This window comes from Simochromis diagramma, unplaced genomic scaffold, assembly GCF_900408965.1.
Source record: "Simochromis diagramma unplaced genomic scaffold, fSimDia1.1 OVJJ01000079.1, whole genome shotgun sequence".
In the NCBI taxonomy this organism is placed as follows: Eukaryota; Metazoa; Chordata; class Actinopteri; order Cichliformes; family Cichlidae; genus Simochromis; species Simochromis diagramma.
Genome location: NW_024387075.1, coordinates 1,406,155 through 1,413,098, shown reverse-complemented (window position 1 = coordinate 1,413,098; position 6,944 = coordinate 1,406,155). Strand labels below are relative to the sequence as shown.

The window sequence follows — 6,944 nt, the reverse complement described above, 5'->3', positions numbered from 1 at the left end:
TACAGAAGGATCCAGGATTAGCAAACATGGGCGTGAGGGTAGGTAATGCAGGCTCTGGATTAACTGACCCAGAATTACCAGACACAGAGTTAACGGCCTCTGGGATGATGCGCACAGAGTTTACAGTGCCAGAATTTTTTAATTCAGCCTGAACAGCAGTCTCTAGGGGGGCAATGAACTCAGTCTCATGCTTAATAGGTGCAGAGGTGAACTTAGAAACGTTATGAGGCCTGGAAACACAGTCATTTTCAAACTTACTATTCGTCTCTGATGTGTTACAGACGTGGAAAACTGCGGACTCAGGAACAGAATATTGTCCGAGTCGGTCCGACTTGGAAGTGGCATGGAAGAAACAGTCAGATTCACTCACCACCGGAGTTTGCTCAGTAACTTTAGAGTGGCGACGTCGTGAGCGTCGTTTTTTTCCTGGGAACTGTGCCGTGAGTTCCCGAGGCTGTAGACGCAGGCACCTCAGAGACGTCGGCTGACTGAGCCGATGACGGGCCGGGCTGCGTCGAAGAGACAGGGAGCTTGTGCAGCTCCGAGCGTGGAAGTCCCAGGAAGAGCGCAAAGGACTGCAGCGGAGATAGGCTGCTTGTCGGAGGCACGAAATCTCTCCTCGGCCGCCGAGTAACCCTCTTCTTTGCGCGGGACGTGGGCGGTGATTGGGGAGGTGAACCGGAAGTTGAGAAGGCCGGAGGAGTTGTGGCAGGCGATAGGCTGAACCCTCCGACTCTTATCACCGGGGGACGAGGTGGGGAAAAGGCAGTAGCGTTTGCAGTTTGGAGACTGCGCGGCCCACCTAGAGCCAATCGAGTCCCAGAAAAGGCAGACTCGCGCTCCCGGGCATGCCGAGCCTCCTGCCTTCTCCTCTCGTTAGGGAAGGCGGAGTCTGAACGCTGCCGGTTCCGTAGGGAGTTTGCTGGGTCCATTACTGGTCGCGTCGTACTGTCATGAACTGGCTGTGTGGAGGCAGAAGAGGACCCAAACGCAAAACTCACGGAGACAAAAAGCTGAACTCAAAATCACTGCTTTATTGCAGGCTTCACAAAGAAACAGAACTAAACTGGGAATACTAACAGAAGACCGAGGGAACACAGAAAGACACACAGGTTCAGGGAGGAGACATTGACGACACGACCCCGAACTGAGGGAGACACACACATAAATACACAGAGGGTTAACGAGGGAAGTGGAAGCACACGGGGAACACAGCTGACACAGATGAACATAACAAGACATGGCAGGAGTAAACAACACTGACGGGAGACTGTCAAAGTAAAACAGGAAGTACACAGAGGTGCAGACAGGAGGAGAGAGAGCACGGGCATAGTGGGCTGGGGAAACATGGAATGAAACACAAGGAGGGGAGACGAGGGCTCACAGATACATAGAGGGGCACACAGGGGATAAAAGTCACAAGGGGAAATCAAATAAGGAACAAAATACAAAAAGACATGAATACTAAGACTGCTGGGCCAACATGGCCCAGGACCATGACACTGACACTCTCTGCTTCACCAGCCCTGTGCAGGTGGTCCAACCCCTGCCTCCTTAAACGGGTGTGTTTAAATCTCTTTACCTCTGTTGTGAACTTCACACAAAGTTTGTGGTAACAAAATCAAACTGACGAGGATCTCGTTTGAAAAACACACACACTAACGAGACAAAATAAAAACAGACTGCTCAAAGCAAAAGCAGAGCCCTCACAGCTGGTAGTACAAAACACAGTGACAACATGCGTATTAGATACCCTCAGTCCCAAAAGCATAAATATGAAAAAATGGGATCACCAAAAATATCCTAAAAATGGCATTGAGGGGGGTGTTACAGAGAAAAAAACCCCCAAAAAGCAGCCAAATTTTCATCTGAAAATGTTTCATTTTAGTAAAAACAATGCTCTGTAGTTTGATACTGTCGTTACAGACAAAGCAGATGTTTAAAGCCTTTGGACGCACATTTGAAATGCACTCATTCTCCTTATCAGCTGGAAACATTAAAGCCGTAAAATGACTTTTTTGAACGGATAAAAACTATTGAACAACAGCAATGTTGAGCCTGTTCCAAAATTTGAATGTACATGTGTTGAAGGTGCGGGTCTTGTTGAATTATTAAACATACTTTCTTTAATTTTTCGAGCCACAAAAACAACAACTTTTAATTTTCTTCTGCTTAAGTATCGGCCTCGGATAGCTCTACTTATCATTGCTCAGTCAGTTGTCTGTTTGTGCTACTTTTTTCAAGGAGCAGTGGATTATTGGTAAGGGTGACTTTATGCATTTAGTTACTTAAGTGGAAGTACTGTGGAAAGTTTTACCTTACATACATAGGGCTGACAGTACAGCTTCTGAGGTATCTGTTTAGAAAATGATATAACCTATTCAAAGGTTCTTTGCAATTTTACATTGATAAACATTATCCTTAACACATTTGGCCCACATAAAGTACTATGGCCATCACACTGTCATTTAGAATTGTTTAAATAACTCGTGTCTTAAGTCCTTCCATCAAACAGAAAATAAAAAAAAAACATGGTTCACTTTTACATCACAAAATGTTAGAAATATAAGTCGTTCATAACTACCTGAAAGGTTGGGAGGTTAAAATGCAAACCAATGGAAGCAGATGTAGAAGACTATAATGTCACAGAGCACACGGTGTCTATTATTGTGTAGACATTTATAAATAAGAGCTTAATAAAGATGCTTAATTTCTTAAGATATAAACAGGTGGAGTGATCTTTATCAAAAGTGGATGTTGCATCTGTGGCTAAACCACTGTACCCAAAAAAGTTTAAAAATCTACTGTGTGTGAGGCTGTGTAAGTAAAGCTTGCCCTTCACACCCACGTGTAACAAACCATTTGTTGGGGGTTGTGGATTTGACACCTCAGCATTGTGAAAGTGGGGAAACATGTTTCTGGCTAATGGCTAATGTATTATTTGACTTCTAAGGCATACACACACACACACACACAAACACACACAGAGACGCAAGAACAAGAACAAGAACAAGAACAACACAGAGAAGAAGAAGAGGGGGTATTTTTACTATGCATCATAAAAACGCAATCATTCATCTTCCAACTGTATCTTTCTGTTCTGGCTTTAGAATCATAGGTTGTTTACTGAGCCGTACTTTGGGAGTCATACTGTTGTGATACTGGGGAGAAAAGGGTAAGGTTTGATAGACTAAACTATTACACACAAAACTTGAAAAACCTAAAGAGTGTGTGAGACTGCTAGCTGTGTCGTTCAGCAATAAACTTATCTACAAATGTGTTAGTAAAGAGTGACTTGTACTTCTGTCCCATTAAGCAACGGTTTAACAAATTTCACTGCAAACTATAAAAGGAATCTGGATTTAAATATAACATAGTAGTGATGGATTAAGTGCAGGAAACACTAGTATAAGGTGTCTATGGAACAAATCTCCTTCAACGTTCAAAATGACCAAAGTGGATGACTACAAGCGTTTCTCTCAGTTGGTTGTGTTCAGGGAAAAAGCAGCTAAATACACTGTGACTGCTCCACATTGTTAGCGAGTTAAATCTGGATATCTGTAGGTTTTGTCAAACTTGGAGTGAACAAAAGCAGAAAAAACAGTAAAAGATGCAGACAGTGAAAGTCTGGTTTATTTCATGAACACAATGAAACATTTTACAGTCCGTAGAGCAAAGTAGCATACATGATAAATAGATACACATAACACGGACGGTGAGAAGTAAAACTCGTCGTCTTACCACATGTTATATTCTGTAAACTTAAAATAACCACAGAAATTAGTGTTTAGTGTTTTAAGTCATCTATTAAAAACATGAGTCAGCATTACTGAAGTGACACTTTAACGATGCTTCATATCACAGTCTTTATGATGATAAAACATGTTCTCTCGTTAGCACATGTCTGCGCTGTCACTTGTCATGAAAATGTCCAGAGCCAGGGTTCCTCTTCAATTACCATTGATCATTAATAGGGTCACAAAAGATTTGTCACATTATCCCCATACACAAAATGCTTTTATAGAAATCATTATGACACAAATATTTAGATTCTTGATTCACAATTTGCACGAACTCAAAACCTTTAGAGGTTCATATTTATAAAGTATCGCAAATAATACATTTATACCATTGTATGAGCTACACTTCTTGTAAAAAACTGATGCGTTTGAAAAAGCTCCTGGCGTGACATTCCTTCTGTGAGGGCACACACACACACACACACACACACACACACAGAGAGAGAGAGAGAGAGAGATCATTAATACAAAGGATTGGAGCCGTTTTTGGATTTTCACTTGTTGGCTTTAATATGAACAGTCACATAAAATTCATTCCAATTTTTTGCCTTTGCTTCAATTAAGATGTTTCTTTAAATCTACAACAGCTTCCTTTTCAAAAGGTTTACTGACATAGTAAGGAAGTAGCTAGGGAACTCAGTAAGTATGAGCAACAATAGCTTAGGGACAGTTTCTACAATAAAAAGGAATTCATCATCATCTGCAGTTCATCAAAAAAAGTGCCATTAAAAACAATTCAACAATTCCTCAACACAACACGCGCTAACACAGAGACATTTATGCGCTGGGTATAACAGACATGCTTACTGTGTGAAAGGCCCTCGGATTTCTTGGAGTAGAGAAACACGCTTTATTGTTGCTTTTCTCTATTGTATAAGCAGCGCCCGACTGGCAGAAACGCTCTGTGCGGGTAGCAAAGTCGGCTCCAACGCACATCCAGGAATCCGTGTGAAAGAAAGGTGTCGCTGCAGCTAGGCTCTCAGGATAGTCAGGCTTTTATTTATATTTGCATTCTGGTGTGTTAAAACTAGCAGCCTCTGTGTCCCGCTTGGATCCTCATTCTGAAAATTCAGATATTTAAATAAAAATGGTGAATTGGCTAGTGATGAGGAGCCACTTAGATCCGTAAAATGAGGTTTGATTAAATTAAACTCTTATGAACAGCTATGAATTCTACCTCTCTGCTGATGTGTTCCAAACAAATGATGTTTTCTACATGTCCAAACTGTGTGCTAACTACCGTGTGTCTGGGATCCGAAAAAATAAAAAGTTTAAAACGCTATACCTTGCGGCAGTTGTGAAGTGCTGAGGAAAATACTGTGTGTCTGATGGGGTGTTTTTTATATAGGTGGACTTGGTTTCAGTTGGCCTCTGACATGATAAGATAAAGGAAACTGTTTGTAATGGAACTACAGTTGGGATGTGTGCTGGGATGCTCTTGATAAGGGAGCCTCTTTTATTGTTTTATGACTTGTTTTGCTGACTGTTGGGGGCCTAACTGTAACCCCCTCTGTCTAACTGTTGCAGAGTTAAGAATCTGTAGATTTTAGAAGTAACACAAGAAAAGTTTATTACTAAAGGTTTGTGTTTGTGACTAGTAGATAATTATAGGGCTAGTTGCATTAAAGGAACATTGGGGGTTGATACAGTGCTAGTGTGGCTAGGTGTGAATATGTGCTTTTAGAAGTATCACAGTTTATTTCTAAAGGGATACATCTTGTTTGTGGTATTCTGTTTAAAAACATTTAGCCTGTGAAACTATTAGAAAAGTGAAATCTTCCTAAACTAGTTAAATTAAATGCTGTGTGGGAATACAAGGTTTTTAGAAGTATCACTGTTTATTTCTAAAGGGATACCTGTTATTTGTGGCACTCTGTTTGAAACTATTAACCTCTGTGTGTTTCAGAGCACTAAAGAAAAAGCTAAATGCTCCTAACTAGTTAAAATACCCCTAAACTAGTTAAATTAAATCATCTATGTCTAAATAACAGAGCTCTGAGACCTATACAACCCTTTAAAAAGAGTTTAATTAAAACACATAATGGTTTCATTAAATAAAACGCTATTAAACGCTCATATGATCCCTGAACTGAAGTGTGTGTGTGGGGGGGGGGGCAAAAAAATATAGGTATATTAGGGAAAGGGGAAGTGGTGAGGGGAAAAGGGGAAGTGGGGGTGGCAAAAAAAAGTGCAGGTATATTACTACTCAAAAGAGTGTGCAGACCAGCTGGCTGGGGTCTTCACTAAGATCTTCAACACTTCACTGTCCCAGTCCTGCATCCCGCCGTGCCTAAAGTCAGCCACAATTGTCCCACTGCCAAAGCGTACTAACATTAGCAGCCTCAACAACTACCGACCAGTTGCTCTAACACCTGTTATAATGAAGTGCTTCGAGAAACTGGTCCGACGTCACATCATGTCCTGCTTGCCACCCACACTCGACCCGCTCCAGTTCGCATACAGAGCTAACAGATCAACTGAAGAGGCCATTGCTACAACGCTCCACACCACTATCTCTCACCTGGAAGTGCAGGGCCATTACGCCAGGCTGCTCTTTGTTGACTTTAGCTCTGCTTTCAATACGATACTCCCGGACAGACTAATAGTTAAACTGCTGGAAATCGGACTTCCTTCTACCACCTGCCGCTGGATCAGAGACTTCCTCTCAGACCGTGTACAGAGAGTTAGAGTGGGGCCTCATCTTTCCTCAGCTCTCAGCCTCAACACCGGCTCTCCACAAGGCTGTGTACTGAGTCCCCTACTGTACACTCTGTACACACATGACTGTGTTAGTTCCCACCCAGACAACACAGTCATCAAGTTTGCAGATGATTACCACCGTGGTGGGGCTCATCTCAGGGGGAGATGAGACGGCGTACAGAGCTGAAGTTCAGAGGCTGTCAGATTGGTGTGTAGATAACAACCTGGACCTCAATACCACCAAGACAAAAGAACTGGTAGTTGACTTCAGAAGGAGGAAGTCCGAGCTGCAGCCTGTCAGCATCAACGGGGAGTGCGTGGAAAGGGTCTCCAGTTTCAAGTTTCTGGGTGCGCACATAGACACAGACCTCCTATGGAGCTCTAACACCTCTGCGGTCTTAAAGAAGGCCCAACAATGTCTCCACTTTCTGAGAATCCTCAGAA

The 6,944-nt window shown here is 42.4% G+C and overlaps 1 long non-coding RNA gene across 1 annotated transcript; it reads right to left on the bottom strand.

Annotated features, from left to right (window-relative positions):
• Nucleotides 1-3,615: 3,615 nt before the first annotated feature.
• On the bottom strand, nucleotides 3,616-5,917 carry LOC120742288. The gene is made up of 2 exons (XR_005697838.1): nucleotides 4,608-5,917; nucleotides 3,616-4,197 (listed from the first exon to the last, which is right to left on the bottom strand). It is a non-coding gene; the product is annotated as an uncharacterized LOC120742288 (long non-coding RNA).
• Between the last annotated feature and the right edge of the window lie 1,027 nt (nucleotides 5,918-6,944).